The sequence below is a fragment of the Sus scrofa genome, chromosome 13 (genome assembly GCF_054392235.1).
Source record: "Sus scrofa isolate SSC_HxYL_T2T_F1_AM1 chromosome 13, Sscrofa_HxYL_maternal_Yorkshire_Landrace_v2.0, whole genome shotgun sequence".
Taxonomy (NCBI): Eukaryota; Metazoa; Chordata; class Mammalia; order Artiodactyla; family Suidae; genus Sus; species Sus scrofa.
Window position 1 is genome coordinate 181,371,384 of NC_139395.1, and position 20,135 is coordinate 181,391,518.

General features: G+C 37.9%; 1 protein-coding gene across 4 annotated transcripts in view; it reads left to right on the forward strand.

Annotated features, from left to right (window-relative positions):
* The window catches only part of LOC146397796 (uncharacterized), a 519,577-nt gene that overhangs the window by 717 nt on the left and 498,725 nt on the right, over positions 1-20,135 (forward strand). The window lies entirely within an intron of this gene.

Here is a 20,135-nt window from a genome sequence, read left to right on the forward strand (position 1 = left end):
AAAACTAGAACAAATTTTAATGAAAGCATAACCAGTGAGGGACGTGATTCATATTGTCTTTGTAATATCATATCTTTGGAGTAAAGGAGTAAGATTGCTATGTACTTGCTGGTAATACAATTCAAGTGGCAGTTTTATCCCTCTCAGACCTACCATTCACATTAGGTATATATCGTATGCTTCATTGACAGTTTTAGAAAATAAACTTTTTTATCCACTGTAAGTATCTTACATCATGTAAAACATAATTCATTGGTGATATTTTGAAAATGTATAGGAATAATATCTATATTCTATCAAGTCTTTGAATAGAACATAAAATTACATAATATATATGCAACTCTTCATATCCCACAGTAGTTCTTTAGGAAAGACAGATGAAACTCAAATATTTGATCAATAGCTATGGTTAAGTCGTATAGACTGGAGCTCAGAAAGGGAAGAAAAGCAAAACTAATGTGTATTAACTGTTTGACACCTTCCAGAAATTGTGCTAGATCATCTTACTGGATGTAACTTCTCTGCTGGTTGCCACCATGTTCTATGGGTGACAAATTTCATTAAGCAACTATTGATAGTTACTTTAATGTGAAAAAAGCAAGTAAGTGGTAAAACTGAAAGTGTGTGAAAAGCAAAAAAAAAAAAAAAAAAAAGGAAGGGGAAAAAAATGAATTTTCTTTGGGAAAGAGTTCTCTGATACTCATTTGTTTATGCCCAGATACAAGGACATCTATAGGAATTAATTTCACATTTTCCATGAAAAACAGAAACTTCCCAACATGCAGTGATCTTCATAGAGGCTTATTTATAAACTGCATCTGTCTTTGAAATGCCTTTACATACGACTTAGAAAGAAAAAGGCTCTAGATCTTAGATCTCAATCTTTGCCAAGATATACAAATTCCTACTTTTAAATAGTTGTAGGGAAGAGTGGTTTCATGAAGGCCGATTCGAATATTTAGTGCTATTTAAGCTTTGTGTCATGAAAAAAATCTAAGTGACAAGGTCATTACAAAGTCCCCAAGACCTTATCATTTGCAGAGCTGGGTTACAGATTAGTGAAAATAATAGTTAATTTGTGAGAATAGAGTTATTCACCTCATTCTTCTGTTGGAAATTCTAATTCTTGTCTTCTTATTTGCCATATCAGTCTTGTAAAGTATTTCCAATTTTCTTTTCATTCTGAAACTGGTGTTATTGCTGGAGAGAGAAATTTTTGGTATATTTGATTAATAATGGTCTTACTTCTTTTAGAAATCCCTTAGCCTTTTAATCTCTATGGTTAGTAAAAAAGACTGTTATATTTAAAATAATTTTGCTTCAGATTTCTTGATATTGCTGTTAATAATATGAGCTTGGGAGAAGACAGGCACTCTGGAACCTCTAGGGACAAGTGTGATCAATTTGTAATTTTTCAGCAACAAATATTCATTGAGCACCTACTCTGTGCATGTGGAGTGAAATATCTGAAGAGTTGAGTTCGACTGAATAGGGATTGACAGTACTCAGTAGGTTTGTGGTAGACCTCAAACTCCGGTTCCTTGAAGTTACAAAGCCTGTCCTTTTAGGTTGTCCCAAAGAAATTGAAGCAATAAAACTTAATCAGTGCTCCAATATAAGAGCAGTTTGGTTCTTACAAATGAGACTGACTCGACAGTGATCTTGCACATGGGTTATTTATCCTGTAGAAGAGGCATTGGTCAGAGGTTCATCCAGTGTTGTGCTGGGATCCAGCCCCAGCTCATGGCTGTCTTGTGGACATGTTTATAGAGTGAGAGGTGAGGTACAGTTACCTTGGTTAACATCCTACGAGGCTTTCTGGGACACAGAAATATAAGCAATGCAAGGCCATATTAACCAATCAGATTGAACCAAGATATGTGAAGCTAAGTGGGTCAGAAATAGAGGGGAACTGAGCATGGGGAGGTTTGAAAAAAGTAGCAGAGCTTAGAGGCTGGAAGGCCTTTCTTGAGACACAGTCATCTACTTCTGCAACACTTTGGACCTGCCATGGTATAGCAATTACCTTGTGGTTAAGAATTGTATCCAGGAGTTCCCGTCGTGGCGCAGTGGTTAACGAACCCGACTAGGAACCATGAGGTTACGGGTTCGATCCCTGGCCTTGCTCAGTGGGTTAACGATCCGGTGTTGCCGTGAGCTGTGGTGTAGGTTGCAGACGCGGCTCGGATCCCGCGTTGCTGTGGCTCTGGCGTAGGCCGGTGGCTACAGCTTCGATTCAACCCCTAGCCTGGGAACCTCCATATGCCGCGGGAGCGGCCCAAGAAATAGCAACAACAACAAAAAAGACAAAAAAAAAAAAAAAAAAAAAAAAAGAATTGTATGCAGTGAACCTACAGACTCATTTTTTGCTCACCAACTTCCCACAAAAAGCCCTCTCCAAAAATAACCCTAATTCTATGAGAGAAATAAGAGGATAAAATTTGCAATTTACTAGTGAGAAATAATCTTTCTTGCTGAAGTTTCAAATGGTAGCATCTGGAATCTTATTCTGTAACAAGTCTCCAGATGGAAAAACTATATGCTTCACTCTGATATTTCTCGAAATTGATTTGAAGAGAAAGGAGATTGGGGCAATATCTAACTGATGTGAAAGGCTCTCACATTATTATCTGGAATTCACAAATAATAAATATAAAATAATAAATTATTTGTATACATATAAATAAATATTTAGTAACTACAAATATAATAGATATATACATGTAATTAAGAAAAGCCTTTTGAACACTAGGACTGAGGCTGGAGCCTTCAGAAATGGGTATTTTCCTGAGTCACCTAAGCATTTACAAGGTTGCCACAGAAACTACAACCACAGAAACCAACAGCTAGCTGTTCTGGAAATAGGCACAATCTTACCCTTTTTTGTACATTTTACAAGTTGCCAAGCTGAGATTCAAACCCAGAATGTCTGGTTCAAGAGTCCACTGCCAAATTCAAAACTCTTCATTGCCCCTACATTCTTACTAGTTACCCCATCATTTAGTAAATGTTGTTTATATTTTTGGAGTGAACAAAGTCTAGCTTCAACTCTACATGTAACCTGCTGTGTCATTGAGTCTTAGTTGATAATATTACCAATGTAATGGTTTTGAGAACAAATGCATATTATTTAATTCAATTAAGCAAATGCTGATAATGACTTTGAAAAGTTACATACAGTGGGCCTTCTATGTCTGCAGGTTCATGCAAGCAGATTCAATAAACCACGAGTGGAAAATATTCAGGAAAAAATAATTCCAGAAAGCTCCAAAAAGCAAAACTTGAATTTGCCACACATTGGCAACTATTTACATAGTAGTTACCTTGTATTAGGCTTTGTAAATAGTCTAGAGTTTATGTAAAGTTCAGGACAGGTTGTGCAGAGGTTATATGCAAATACTAAGCTATTTTATATAAGGGACTTGAGCATCCTTGGATTTTGTGTCTGCAGGGAGCTCCTGGAGCCAGTCGTCCTTGGATACCAAAGAACTACTGTAATTAGAATTCTGGGCAATATACTGTCCCAGGAGAACAATGGAGAAAGTGTCCTACTCCTATTGTCAATATATTTATAGTCTAGGGGATAACACACAAATGGAGAAGTAATTCAAATATGGACCCAAGTTTGGTAAAAGCTGCAACAGAGAAACATTTAAAGGGGGGTTATGAGGATGAAAGAATGGATTTCAAAGGAAAACCTAGTGAGGTACTATTTGAATTAGGTTCAATAAGATAGATATGACTTTCCATTAGTTTTCTCTGCTTCCAAATTCTCTTCTCCACCATGTTTTCAGATGATCTCTCACACACAGATTTTATTTAAGTATAATCTTCAAAACCTCTTTTTTTTCCCTATCAATCACTGCTTGAATGCATGTATTTAATCCTGGCTTTCAAGAGCTTTCATCATTAAACCAGTAGATCTCAACCCAAATGCTTGTTAGATTCACTGGCCCCATCCCAGACAGGAAGACCAGAGGATTTCCATGGGTAACCAGATTAACAAGCCACAGATCCAGGCTCTGGGTACCTCTCTAAACTCTTGCACCCTCCTCTCCATCCTTTTGTCTCCCGTATGCTTGTTAATGTGTACACACACTGTGCACAGCCATAAAGCAAAAATGAGTGAAAAATAGGGACAGGAAAGAGGAATGGATGTGTATGTGAACAAAATCAGCAGGAGAGGAAAAAACAGGAAGAAAAGAGAAAATGAGAGAAGGATATGAAAACAAATTTTCAGTGAAACATTTGGTAAGATACAAAATAGAGAATAAAAGAGGAAAGGGAGGAAGCAAAGAATATAAAAACATACTGGGTGAAGCGGATAAGGCAGAGTTAGAGAAGAATACAAAAGAAATGAAATATCTACTTTTCTATAGATGCTAAAATAAAAGTAGTGACAAGTTGAGATCAACAGAGAGATTGAAAAGAGACGTGAATATTAAAGTAGAAATAGAAATTTGAAAGGAAAAGGTAAAAGAAGAAAAGGTTAGAAAAGAAGAGAGAGAAAGAGAAACAAAAAAGACCAGATAAACAGAAAAAAATAGGTTGAGCAAAGGAAAATGAGTCAAGCACAGAAAAAGGAGAGACAAAAAATAACAAATATAAATGGAAAGAGGGAAAGAGCATCAGAAGAGAAGACAAGAAAGGAAGGTAGACATAGAAATAAATGAATATGTCTGAAAAGAACAGAGCAGGAAGAAAAGGAAAATAATAACAATTCAAAGGGAAAAAAGTCAAATGACTGGAAAGAGACCTGAAGATAAAGTCAGAAAGAAAAAAAGATAGAAAAATGGAGTTCCCATTGTGATGCATTGATCGGTGCATCGGAAATGAATCTGACTAGGAACTGTGAGATTGCAGGTTCTATCCCTGACCTTGCTCAGTGGGTTAAGGATCTGGTGTTGCCGTGAGCTGTGGTGTTGGTCACAGAAGTGGCTTGGATCTGATGTTGCTGTGCCTGTGGTGTAGGCCAGCAGCTGAAGCTCTGATTCGCCCCCTAGCCTGGGAACCTCCATATGCTGCAGGTGCAGCCCTAAAAAAAAAAAAAAAAAAAAAAAAAAAGAAAAGAAAGAAAAATGGAATGAAGTGGGAAGAAGAGGGTGCTCAGCTAGTTTATCCAAGGTAAGGATGGCAACCATGACTTGGTGTGGAGGCGATGTTCCCCATCCTGGAGGTGAGGTCTTGGCTAAGCAGCTGCTAGAGAGTGTACACTCCAAAGTGTCACTGAAATCTGTCATCAAGTAATCCTCTATAGCGATAGTTAGGGATGATGATTTAACATTCTGCCAGGAACAGGGCTGTCAGTCAACTTTGTTGTCTGAAGCAGGTTCTCTTGAAGGTGGTCTGAGCAGCACACTTCCATGTCTCCCACAGCCAGCTCTGACTACAGACTCCATACTTAACACTAAATGCTCCTGTGTTACTGACATAAGTGACTTAGGACCCCACTGGTTGAAAATAGACTCAGTTGAAGCTAGCTTAAGCAAAAAGAGAATTTTTGGAAAGGCATTTAGTTAACTTAGGGAATTCAAGGGATGAAAGTCTGCTCCTGGAACTGGGATTGCTATAGTGAACTAAGGAAATCTCCTCAGTGTTATTTCTCATGGCACTTTCTGAGCATTGATTCTGCTCTAACAATACATGCTGTTATCTTCAACTCTTAAGTTACAATGTGGAACATAACTGCCAATGGCTTCTGAATTTACATTTTTCATGTCACATACAGTTCTGACATGGCAGAGGAATAATCAGTTACCTTTCAGCCCCAGTTTAGAATTCCAAGGGGAAGATCTGATTGATCTGGCCTGGGTCAAGTGTTCGGCATTGAACCAATAAATAATGGTGTGGAGGCAAAGTAGGCTTATATTAAGCCAGTGGTTCTCAAACTTGGCTACACAGTGAAATCACCTGTGGACCATTAAAAACACTGATTTCCCTCCTTTTCTCACCCTCCCCCACCCCCAGCCACCAGTGCGGGATTCTCATTTAACTGGTTTGGTGTGCAGTATGGGCAATAGTTTTTTAAAACCCTGATTCTAAGGTGCATCACAGAGATATGTATATCCCACAAAGAAAGGTGGATAGGATGGTGATGAGAGTTCAAAAAGAAGTCCTTGCAGCCCCTTGTTGATGCCCACTATGGAATAAAACTTCCTGTTGTTTTTCAGGAGTCTTTTCATTGAAGTAATTCAGTAAAAGCTATATTAATACAACCTATTTTTAAAGAATGTCTTATTTTGCCATGATTTTGATAAAAAGATTTTATAAAAAACAAGTACCAAAAAAATTCCCTCTTCTACTGTAAGAAAACAACTTGTTCTAGTATGTAATATACCTTTTAGACCTTATGAAAAATAAAAAATAATGGTTGTATAGAAACATGTGTTTTAAATATACTTTTCATATAGAAAATAAAAGTCTGAAAGTGTGTCCTTCTAAAATGAATCAAAGTTTTGTCATAAAATATACTCTGGCTGGTAACTCTTTCTAAATCATCTTCCATTGTTAAGAAAATACTGCTTTGGCAGTGGATCTGCTGAGGCAAACTCTTCTACAAGTTTCATGCAGTGACTCTTTTGGCTCTTCAGAAATGTTCTAAAAACAACTTTGTTGGATTGAAATATCAAATTTTCTCTTGAATTTATATGAGTTTAGCAAGTCTTCGTAAAATTTATGGCGTTCTTTTGTAAATTATCTTCCTTTCTGATTTTATTGTTCTGTTTGGTGAAATCAGAAGTTTGGAATATAAACAAGTGCTCTTTGTAATAGTGCACAGATATATCTACATGAATTTCTAAATGAACTGGACTGTGGATGTATTGCTGTCAAAATTGTGACTTTTAAAAACTTACTGGGGGAGTTCCCGTCGTGGCGCAGTGGTTAACGAATCCGACTAGGAACCATGAGGTTGTGGGTTCAGTCCCTGCCCTTGCTCAGTGGGTTAACGATCCGGCGTTGCTGTGAGCTGTGGTGTAGGTTGCAGACACGGCTCGGATCCTGTGTTGCTGTGGCTCTGGTGTAGACAGGTGGTTACAGCTCCGATTGGACCCGTAGCCTGGGAACCTCCATATGCCGCGGGAGCAGCATACTTTTCTACTGGATGCTTTGTCTTTCTTATTGAAGTCTAGTTCTTTATATATTAATAGATATTAAGTTTCTTCTATTATTTATCTTATAAGGATTCACTTCAGTAAATGTTCCATTTGGATTGGAATATTTTTCAGTAAATTTCTTTGGCTTTCTACTACTAAAATAATGGTCATTTTACTTCTCTGTACATTATTTTCTTAGTTATTATATTGGTGAGGGCTTCCAGAATATTGTTTTTTTTTTTTAAAGACTATTTATTTCTTTTATTTATTTATTTATTTATTTTTGGTCTTTTTTTGCTCTTTCTTGGGCCGCTCCCACGGCATGTGGAGGTTCCCAGGCTAGGGGTGCTGATGTGGCTCAGATCTGGTGTTGCTCTAGCTCTTGTGTAGGCTGGCAGCAACAGCTCTGATTAGACCCCTAGCCTATGCTGTGGGTGCTGCCCTAAAAAAGGACAAAAAGACAAAAAATAAAATAAAAAAATATAGTATATTCTGACACTTCAATATTCACAAGTGGAAGTAAGTCTAGTTATGTTTTCTGGTTCTATTCTGGTCCAGGTTTGCTATTCAGATTATGTGAGTTTGAAGAATGAATTCAAAGCCTTTAAGTATAAAGGGTAGGGAAGGAGAAGAGAGTAAGGACCGTGATGGAAGAGAAAGGAAGTGATCACATGTGGTTGAAAGGATTATGGAAGCTGTATTAGTTTTCTAGGGATGCTGTACAAAATAGCACAAACTGGTTGGCTACATAACAGAAAATTGTCATTTCATAGTTCTGGAGGCCATTCATTCGAAATCAAAGGGTTGGCAGGTTTGGTCCCTGCTAAGGGCTGTGAGGAGAGGATCTGTTTCAGACCTCTTTCCCTGACTTGTAGGTGACCATCTCCTCCCTGTCTCTTCACCTCATCTCCCTTCTTACCTGCCTGTCTCTAGATTTTCCCTTCTTATAAGGACACCAGTCATTGGATTAGGCCCAACTCTAACAATCCTATTTTAACTTGATTACTTCTGTAAAGACCCTATCTCCAAATAAGGTCCCATTCTGAAATAATAGGGGTCAGGACTTAATATGAATTTTGGGAGAGCACAATTCAGTTCATAAAAGAAGGTTTTCTGTAGCTGGGTCTTTGGTGAAAGTTTTGATTTGGAAAGAAATGTATAGGCTAAATTAACAGACATTTAGAAAGTAGAGTCATGTTTATAGGTTTCAACTTAAAATGCCTTTTGGCTTGAGAATATCTGATCTCAGTAATTATTCTATAAGAATACAAAATTAATGTTAGAGTAGAAGTATGTGTATGGTGGGGGTGGAGAGAAATGGGATTTGAATATGCCCTGCTTAACTAGCTTTTATAATAGGTATATTATGATAAATATAAAAATCCTTTTCCTCATGTTTAGTAACTATTTATATTTCTACCTTGGTTTATCCACATCTCTTCCTATTCCTATATACACTATCAATAATAATTAAATCCCGCTATAGGACATAAGATGACTTTCCCAAGGAAAGAATAGACATTTCCTCTTAATAGAGTTTAGAGAGATACTAGGCACAATGAATGAGAACTGAAGAGACTGGAGACCCAGCAAGAGTGAACCACCTTAGCCCCCAAGACTGCTTAGAGTAAGAGACAAAGCAGTGAGGGGACCCCTGATTGGGAGCACTTTCACAGCCAGTTTGCAGTATTCTTCAGTAGTCAAAAACCCATTCTTGCCAGCCTGTCTGAGCTGGCTCCAGCACATCACTCTTGACAGTTTCTCAAAATTATTTCCAATGTTATTTACCATATTGTCTCATTATTTACCATAATTACTCGTTATTTACTGTATCCATTTCTCAAGGCTGCTGTAACAAATTACCACAAACTTCATGGCTTGAAGCAACAGAAATTTATTCTCTCAGTTCTAGAGACCAGAAGTTCAAAAGCTGGCCTGGCTCTGCTTTCTCTAGGGGCTCTAGAAGAGAATCCACTCCTTACCTCTTCCAGTTTCTGCAGGATGTCAACATTCTGTGGCCACATCACACCTGTCTGCTCCATCTTTACATTGCTTTCTCCTCAGTGTGTATCTTCCTCTTTCAAGGATGCTTGTCATTGATTTAGAGCCCATTGGAGTAAATCAGGATAATCTCATTTCAGACCTCTAATTTCATTACACCTGCAAAGAACTTCTTTCCAAGTAAAGTTTGGTTTGGGGAATTAAGATGTGGCCATACCTTTTTTGAGGGGGCAGGGGGAAGCACCATTTACCCATGAAATTTATTATATGTCTAAAATTCATATTAAATTGGTGTTAGAATTTGAGAGAACAGAGAGACTGAGAGGAATTCTGGAGTCTTACTATTTGGCTTAAATGCCAATACTGTCACTAACCAGCTATGTGACCTTGAGTGAGTTACTTATTGTTTCTGTCTGTTTCCTCATCTGTAAAATGGGATAATAATAGTGCCTACTTTACTGTGTCAATGTAGATATTAAATTGCCCATAGTATGTGATATATAAGCATTTGTTATTATTATTTTTATTATTAGAGGAAGGTTCGCTGTCCTCACAGAATTTATTAAACTAGTAACAACAATACTTGAAGGTCTTAAAGGCAGAAACTTGCCATGTGGAAGTCCACAAATTAGTTTTGAAAGGAGTGATTCCTACAGATCCAACTTTATTCATTGATATGTTTGGTCTCAGCCTGTTTTGAAAATGGTAACAAGCTGTTTTTTGTTTGTTTTGGTCTGGTTCCATTATGCTGAAGAAGAGAGTGTATCTTCCACTTGATCAAAAGTGGCTCAAACCTGTCTCTTTGACAGTGCTAGATTTGGAAAAGGGGTAAAATTTGAAAACCTTGAAAGATGTATTTATGATATATGTTTGCACTGCCAAAATTTTTGCCAACACCACTAGGACATACATTCACATTCATTATGGTGCAAGAGCAGAATTGCTAGTCTACTAAGCACTCTTTTTTTTTTTTTTAAGCACTCTTATTATTAATGTTCATTTAACAAAAGAAATAGATTCTGACTCTCTTGTAAAATATGTGAGAGGGAAGTAAGGAACTTAGGAAATAATTAACTAGCATAATTCATTTAGATGCATCTCCTCTGAAAGCATTAAAATGTCTTTGTTGCTTCCTGCAGGAATGACTTTAAAACATTGATATATAGTGGTTCTTCTGTATAATTTTCAGATAGCTGATTGTGTATTTTAGAAAGTAAAAAGAGGACTCTAGAACTTTATTTTGAAGCTGGCCCTCATTCATAGACCATAGATTATTCAAATGAAAGTTCTTTTCCATGATCCAGTCAATTATATAGGTAGTTATTATTCAGGGCTTTGATCGTCTGTTTTTTAATTTTTAAAATGCCTTTTATTTAAAGCAAATACAAGACCTGTTTGGGTGAGCAGAATGGGAGATGCTAAATAACTCAAAAAATCAGTTTAATTAATGAATCTATATTTTTTTCCTTCTCCCTCTTCCTCCCTCCCTCCCTCCTTCTGTCTGTCTATCTGTCTGTCTGTCTTTCTCTCTCTCTTTCTTTCTTTCTTGCCACACCTGCAGCATATGGAAGTTCCTAGGCTAGGGGTCAAGTCGAAGCTGCAGATGCAGCTGGTCTATGCCACAGCCATGGCAATGAGGGATCCGAGTCACATCTGCAACCTACATCACGGCTTGCGGCAATGCTGGATCCTTAACCCACTGAGTGAGGTCACAGATCAAACCTGCATCTTCATGGATACTAGTCAGGTTCTTAACCTGCTGTGTTACAACAGGGAACTCCAATAAAGATACAGTTCTGAAAGAATTTTTATTTATTTACTTTTTTTTTTTTTTTTTTTTTTTTGGTCTTTTTGCCTTTCCTAGGGCCGCTGCCCGCAGTGTATGGAGGTTCCCAGGCTAGGGGTCTAATTGGAGCTGTAGACACCAGCCTATGCCAGAGCCACAGCAACGCGGGATCCAAGCTGCGACTGTGACCTGCACCACAGTTCACACCAACACTGGATCCTTAACCCACTGAGCAAGGCCAGGGATCAAACCCGCAACCTCATGGTTCCTAGTCGGATTCGTTAACCACTGCGCCACGATGGGAACTCCTGAAGGCTACTTTGTTATTATATACATACCTGGCTGGAAACTGGAAAGCACCAGGCCATTAGATGTAGAAACGTGGTCTCACAGCCATGTTGAGGTTAAGTCAGGAGAAGACTGTATATTTCTAAATTATTCTCATGATTTTCTATTATTCTGTAGTCATGAAATTACTCAGCAGTACTTCAAATTTAAGAAGTATTTAGCTCTGTTAATTTCATGATAAAAATTTACCACATATGAAATGTATCTTAGGGCTGAGAAAGTACAAAATGCTTATGAGTTGTCCAAATTTAGCAATATGATTAGATGTTTTCATTTTTGTTCTTAATGACTTATATTTTTAAAGTAGCACTTTACATCTGCTTTCTTTCCACTCATGCTTTTAGTCTAGTATGTAAGTTAAACCCATGGTAATGAGAGATACAAGTGTCTAATTGCTACATGTCCTTAGTTCTTTTCCCCAACTTCTACCTTCTTCCTTACCTGCACACATTCTTCTCCCAGAGGACAAAGACTAAATCTTTATTACAGACAAAAAGAACTTATTCTGTTGTTAATCTCATTTTAAAACAGACTACTTCCCTAGCCAGTAATTGTTTATGTTCATTTTCTCTGGAGGGTTCCTATGGTCTTTTGTAATCTTTTCCCCTCCTATTGTCCATAGCCATCTTCTCTACCTCAACAGGTCATTTACTTTGTGGCCCTTCACAGTTCCAGTTAATCCATTTGTTTTTATTTGGCTTTTACTTGCTATGGTTTTCATTCCTCAAAAAGAGCCCTTTCCATCTTCCTTCAGACTTTCCCAGATCAATCCATCCATTCTCCCTTGTAGCACTTAACAACATGTGGGTATAATTTCATGTATACTGTTTATTTACAACGCGTCCTTCTGGAGACTTATGTATTTAAGTCTACTTCTGCAGACTTTTAGGAAAGGAGGGGCATTACCTGTACCCCAATGCCTGGCATTTAGTAATACATATTTGTTGAATAAATAAATATATTCTATTATTTAAATATACTTGCTTTACTTTTTCTCCAGCTAGGTTGCAAAACATTTATGTACAGGGAAAACATGAATCTTCGTGAATCCACAGCAGTTTCTGGGCAACCTCCCTGCTTCCTAAAATACTAGTGACTCTATGGATACTTGAAAAAACTAGGCTGGGAGTTCCCGGTGTGGCTCAGTGGTGTAAGAATCCGACTTGTATCTATGAGGATTCGGGTTCTATCCCTGCCCTTGATCACTGAGGCGTAGGTCAGAGATGTGGCTCAGATCCAGACCTCAGGTGTGGCCCTAAAAAAAGAAAGAAAAGAAAAAACTAGGCTTATTAAAGCCAGTGAAGTTGAAAGGGATAACAAGGAATACAGTAAAAAAAAAAAAAAAAAAAAAGACTGAGGCATGTGAGTTTTAGTATTTTTTAGCTTGCTGAGATGAGCTATATTATGCTTCACCATCATCTTGTCTAGAAGAGAGGGTATTTTGACAACGAAGTTTTTTGGAGCCAAATGTTTAGGGCAGACTGTTCGCAGGAGATAAAGGGAAACAGTGAAGACTTCTGTGTTTGTGTTCTGTCCATAAAGAATCAAGAATGACCCATCCTTATTCAAATGAGAACAAGATGATTTAGGATAAAAGGAATTGAGATATTACCATGTAAGGAAGATATTGACATGCAAAGATGCAGCCTATTTCCTCTCCATTCTTGGAATTTCATGTCCCAAGCAAAACACATGACTCACATTACTGTAGAACATCCCATGCCCACAAATCTTACCGGAACTGTCTCAAAGGAAATCCTTAACTTTTATATCAGCCTGGATATGCCATTATTTTTCAAATACTCTTATGAAAAGAGTTTTTCATTGTTACTTTGACATTCTTGGGAATCACTCAAATAAATTCTACTTAGCCATAAAGATAAAACCTCCAGTTATTTAAAGTTCACAGGCTTGATTTTCCCCCTCAAAAGCCCAATATCAAACTACATTTTTCCTTTTGTGTATTTCCTACTTTTGCCCACAATACAGCTTTTTCTCTTTCTACCTTTGAAGATAAACTAATATTTCAGTCTTAATTTTGTATCAGGTCAGTAAAGTCATAATAGAATTGTAACAGATTTGGCAGAACATACCAGTTCTCTTCCTGTGGTCTCATACTAAACTTGGCTGCATGCTTTTCAGGCTCTCACTTATGCTCACTACTTTTTTAAAAAAAATTGAAGTAAAATTCATATAGCATATAATTAGCTATTTTAATTAGCCACTTTATTCCATTCAGTGGCATTTAGTGCATTCACAATGTACTCACTAATTCTTTCACTTCTCTCCAGTTTGACATCTTTCCTATAAATTTAACTAATTTTTATTAGCTCTTCATGTCTGCGCTCAGCCCTGCGCCTTCAGCTCTCACCAGATTATCTAATGTCTAAATTGCCTAAGAAGATGAATATGCCAGTCTTTCTCAGCTGACCTAGTTTTTCACCCTCCTTTATCCCTTCCTCCCCAATGCAGGGGGAAAGCAGTGTTTCTCCCATTCAGAGTTTATCCTGTCCAATGTGCTCCTGTCCTGTTTCCTCTGCTTTGTGGGTACCTGTGCCACCAAATACCCTGTATTCTTCGCATTTTTTTGTCTTTTTTTTTTTTTTTTTAGGCCACACCTGTGGCATATGGGGGTTGGCTAGGGACGAATCAGGGCTACAGCAGCTAGCCTACACCACAGCCACAGCAATGCCAGATCCAAGTCACGTCTGAAACCTATGCCACAGCTCACGGCCATGCTAGATCCTTAACCCACTGAGCAAGGCCAGGGATTGAACCCTAATCCTCATGGGTACTAGTCATGTTCGTTAACCACTGAGCCACGATGAGAACTCCATTCCTTGCATTTTTTTTTTTTTTTCTTTTTTAAAGAGCTGTACCTGCAGCATATGGAAGCTCCCAGGCTAGGGGTTGAATCGGAGCTGTAGCTGCTGGCCTACACCGTAGCTACAGCAACGGCAGATCTAAGCCACATCTGCAACCTACACCACAGCTCATGGCAGTGCTGGATCCTTAACCCACTGAGCGAGACCAGGGATTGAACCGGTGTCCTCATAGATACTAGTCAGATTCGTTTCTGCTGAGCCACAATGGGAACTCCTTCTTTCCTTGCATTCTTTTTTATTTTATTTTTTCCTTTCCTTATATTCTTAATCAGCATTTTTCTTTTGCCTATATTCCCTGGTCTCCAGACTTACTCATTATTTCTCCATTCTGAGAAAGGCTTTTAGTCAGTTCTTTTCTCTTGGTTGCTACCTGTTTTTCTCCTCTTCATCACTATGAAACTTCTCAAAAGAGTAATACATATTCTCTTGACCATATAAAAAAATCTTCTGTTTATAAGTTAACTCAGGTTGTGATGATGGTTGTACAATTACGTACATAGTAAATTTCATTGAATTAAAAAAACTTAACTCACTACTCAACTCAGCTATTTCACTAAAACTGCTCTTGTGTAAGTCACCATTGACCTCTAATTTGCCAAACTGAAGATCTTGTTAATTCTCAAGGACATTTTAACCATTTTCAAAATATAAGTAATAACAAGAAAAAAAGAATGAATACAAGGAGATTAGAAAGTTGAGGCAGGAGTTCCAGCTGTGGCACAGTGGGTTCAGTATCCAACTGCAGTGGCTTGGGTCCCTGTGGAGGTGTGGGTTTGATCTTTGGCTCAATGCAGTGGGTTAGGATCTGGCACTGATCCGTTTGCAGTGTAGGTCCTATGTGGCTTTGATTCTATCTCTGGCCCAGGAACTTCCATATGCCATGGGTGTGACCCCTCCAAACAAAAAACAAAGAAAGAAAGAAACGAAAGTTGAGGAAACGAGACATCTAGGAGGCACAGGCATAATCCAGGTGAAAGAAAATGTGAGCCAAGGGCAGGATCATTACAATGGTAATTGAGAAGAGGTAAAAAAACCCCTGAAATATGTTAGTGGTAACATTGAGGAGACTCAGGAAACACATGAATGTGAGGGAAGCAAAGGGAGAGAGAAGTATATGAGGTCACAGAAGAATGAGGTTTTTAGAGAATGTGCCTAAGTAAATGATGATCCTTTTATTTAAGGTAAAGAACATAACAAGAAGAATAGGCTTGCAGGAATTAATAAAAGTGCAATTTCAGGTTCTATTAATTTTGCAGTGCCAGGTATGTGTTGGGGATTGTCTAGAGATACAGAATAAAAACTCAACAGGAAAAAAAAAAAAACTCAACAGAAGTCAGGGCTGGAGATAAATCTTTGGAAGTTTTCTTCAAGGAGTTTGAACTCTCCAAATGGAATATGTAAAAAATGGGCATACTTTGCAGGGCAGCAATTTATACCAAGTTGCAGGAAATAAAAAGGGTTTACATTTTACTGTATGGCAAAGAATCTCCAGCATTTTCCATGAGAAAAAATTAAAAATTAACCTCACAGTAGGTACTTTACTGCCTAGAGGAGGCAGTTCAAACTCATCTTCTTGCCAGTATTTCCATTGTCATTCTCTATCTTGAATTTCTTCTATGCCCTCCACGGTTCAGCTACTCTCAGTGCACTTAGTTTTCTGAACACATTCATTTATTGAATGACTTCTGTATGATAAGCATTATGATAACTGCTGGGGACCTAAGGGGGAAAAAAGCACCAAAAAGAGTTTCTACCCTCAAGAAACTTCATTTTAAGCTTCTAATGATTTGATCATATTGTTTTTCTCTCCATAAAATATCATTCCCTCTCTCTCCCCTATCAAACTGTTATTGTTCAAGTCCACACATGATGCTATTTCTGTAAAGCCTTTCTGTTTCACTCCAGAAAATATGAATCATTCTGTTTGCATTCTGACCATATTCATACTTTCGTATGTGTATATGTTCATATTATATTTTTCTTATATGTGTGTATGTATTATTATTATTTTTTGCCATACCTGTGACATAGGGAAGTTCCTGGGCCAGGGATTGAATCTGAGCCAGAACTGTGACTATGCCACAGGTGTAACAACACCAGATCCTTAACCCACTGTGCTGGGCCAGGGATCAAAACTGTGCTGCCATAGAAACAATGCCAGATCCTTAACCTTCTGTGCTAAATTGGGAATTCCTGCTTTTGTATATTACTGCTTTTTTGAAATTTTTTTTTTTTGGGGGTCTTTTAAGGGCTGCACCAGTGGCATATGGAGGTTCCCAGGCTAGGGGTAGAATTGGAACTGTAGCCGCTGGGCTATGCCATGGCCATAGCAATGTCAGATCCGAGCCGTGTCTCCGACCTACACCCCAGCTCGTGGCAATGCCAGATCCTTAACCCACTGAGCAAGGCCAGGGATCGAGCCCGCATCCTCATGCATACTAGTTGGGTCCGTTAACCCCTGAGCCATGACGGGAACTCCTCTTTTTTAAATTTTTAATTAAATTTTTGTTTGTCTTTTTAGGGCTGTACCCACGACATATGGAAGTTCCTGGGCTAGAGGTCAAGTCAGAGCTACAGCTGCTGGCCTACGCCACAGCCACAGCAACGCCAGATCTGAGCCGCATCTGCAACCTACACCACATCTCATGGCAGCACCGGATCCTTAACCCACTGTGGGGGGCCAGGGATTGAACATGCATCCTCATGGATGCTAGTCAGGTTTGTTACCCCAGAGCCACAATGGGAACTCTCTGTATATTTTTGTTGATATTGCCTCCTAAGTATTTCTCAAAAATGTCTATTTCTGTCCATCTTCAGCATCACTACCGGTCATCATCACTTCGTACTTGGACTGCTACGATGGTTTGCTTTTAGTTGTTCATTATCCACGTTTGCTCCTTTTTACCCATTCTCTATAGTGGATCTAGTCACCACTCTCTGGTTGGAATCTCTTCAGTGGCTTCCATGGCTCCTAGATGCAGATCAGCATTCTCCAATTATCATTCTGCTTTCTGCATGGTCCAGCCTACATTAACAGACTAGCCCCATACTTATCATGTCCCCATTCTTTGCTTTCAGGTTACTCGGGACCTTACTCAAATGACTTCTCAAATGGTTATTCCCAGGACTTTTGCCCATGTTTTATTCCTTCACTCTAGAAATCTACCAATCTGCCTCCTTTCACTTTATTTAGCTCACCCTGCCATCGAATCTCAGCCTAATCATCATAGATCTGTTTTCCCTATAATATGCTTAATAGCACCATGTTTCTTGCCTTCATAGCTTTACTTATTTGTAACAATTCTTTGTTTATTAATGTCAGTCTACCCTAGTAAATAGTGTATAACATTAAAGCAGATTTGATACCTTTTTTTGCCTCATCTTTGATCCTTGTTTCCTGAAAGAATGTTTCTTTCCCTCCCTCTTTTTCCCTCATTCAATATATATATGAAATGAATAAGAACTTAATTATTTTTTAGCAAGATTGTAAGCTTACTCCTTGAGAACAAGACCCATGGATTCCTCATATGAGTATTCTCAGAATCAAACACAGTGCCCGAGTCATAGTCAAACGTTTAGTTCAGGCATACTATACTGAATTAGGTTTTCACTATTAACACAATCATGAATGTATAGTCAATGAAAGATGCATGGTGTTTAGGGATCTGTAAATATGGTTCAAGTTAACTTACTGAGAGGTATAAATAATAAAATAATGATGACAATTATAATCAAATTTTGTATTATTTTTCATTAATTTCTACATCTTAATTCATCTTAATAGTTTAAAATGTATATTGTTATTTTTCTGGCTTTCCAGAAGATGGTAATTTTTCCATTGTATTGTCTATCCTTAAATATTAATCTCTGATATAAAGCTTCAGTGAGACAAAATCACATTTAAATTCCCATTTTTACCAAGGACAGTCAAGACCTATTCTCCTTTATTGTTGACTGAAAAAAGTACACACCAAATGAAAAAAATGCTTTAAATAAAAAGTTGAGAGCTATGATTTAAAAAAAATTGTCATTATTTTTTTGGCTGTGCCTGTGGCATGTGGGAGGTTCCTGGATCACGGATCAAAACTGCACCACAGCAGCAACCAGAGCCACAGCAGTGACAATGCCAGATCTTTAACCTGCCGAACCACCAGGGAACTCCCAAGACTTATGTTTTATTTGGCAAACAAAACTGAGGATTTAAACCTAGAAGATAGCCTCTCAGATAGCTCTGAGGGACTGCTCCCAAGAAACTGCAACCAAAACAGTTATTTAAAGATTACTGTTAATTAAAGAAAACCAGATATTTCAAGTTAATAAATTTAGAATGCTTTTCCGTGTATGGGAAGATGCAAGAATATGAGCTTATTGAAATAATTTCTTTCTCTTTTCTTTTCTTTTTTTTTCGACCATGCCCATGGCATATGGAAATTTCTGGGCCAGGGATCGAATCCTAGCCACAGCTGTGACCTATGCCACAGCTGCAGCAATGCTGGATCCTTAAACTGCTGTGCCACAGTGAGAACTCCTGAAATCATTCCTTTGATAGGCACCTTAACTATCTGGGGCCAGTATCCAGCTTTTCTCCATCCTGAATCCCCATAGGGTGCATAGTTCTGTGTATCTTCTGTGGCTGCTGGCTTGATGGCCACAATATCTTTTGTTCACTGATACCACAGGCAACATTTTTCATCCACAGCATTATTCAGTGGCTTAATTATAACCAGTCATGTTTTTAAAAATTAAATAGTCACCATGGAGTGAGAGGTCATTTTGTATATTCTATTGTATTATTTAATTGCACAGATTCATTTTGGAAACAGGAACACTTATGCTTGTTTGAAAGTTCTCCCATGGAACCAGATGAGAGTTCATAACTCCACCTCCACCTCTGCAGAGGACATGTGTGCATGTTCTGAGAACCTGGACAGGGCATGGAATGGAACATGTCCATATGTGGTATACCCTACACTCTTCATGGATCCCGTCCATTGAGGGACTTGTGACAGAGGAAGAAGTGAAGCTGAGACAGCTGCTGTTGTAGAATGTGCACTGATGCTTAGACATGTGATCATTGATTGACACACAGAGGGTAAGAGTTGTCCATACAGAATAAGATAGGTTAAGATAGTATGTTAGTGTTGAAATGACATGGGCTTTGGTATCAAAGATCTAGGTTCCCTTTGAGGTTATGAGCTGTGTGACTGTGAGTGACCTACTGCTTTTTGAGTTTCAATTTTGGAATCTTTAAAAAGAGGATAATATACATATCAAAGTAACACTGTGACAAGTAAATGAGCTTTTACATGTAGTAAATAAATATAGTGTCTGGTATATAATAGGCATTGAGTAAATGTTAGCTATTTTTTAAACAATAACAATAATGTTTTAAAATCATAATTAGTAAAAGTGAAGTTATCTTAAATTATGCTAATCAATAAAGTTACCAATGGCCAAATCAAGGTTTTATTCTTCAGTAAATGGTTTAATTGTTAATAATTTTTCCTGTGTCACATTCAGTTTAAGCCTTTTCCATGTTCAAAAACGAATACATTGTTGATTCAGGATATGCCTCCCTGTCAAGGTTGCCCTTAGTTTGTTTGCCAAAGTCCAAGAAAGAGGTTCCTCCTGTTTTCCACTAGATATTTCCTGCAGTCTGAACTTGGGTGGTTTCTGACTATACCATGAATCTCTTCTCTTAAAATAGAATATTCTTCTAGTAGAGGTGGGATTTGGCAGTCATTTGTATACTATATAACTCCCTGATCCTACTCAATACTTTACCACTTTCCCCCAGAAAAATCTGGATTAATCAGAACCACTTTTATTCCACACTTGAATGGAACTGAGAAGTAATTCATCTGGCTTATCACAAAAAAGAGTATTATCTTTAGAACTGGTAAGTGATATTCTTTTCAATTCAAGTTCATTGAAATAAACTTACGTTTCAATGAAAAATTTATGAGTAAATTGTGGAAATTATTAAGTGAAAATAAATTACAAACCAAGACCAATAAGTTA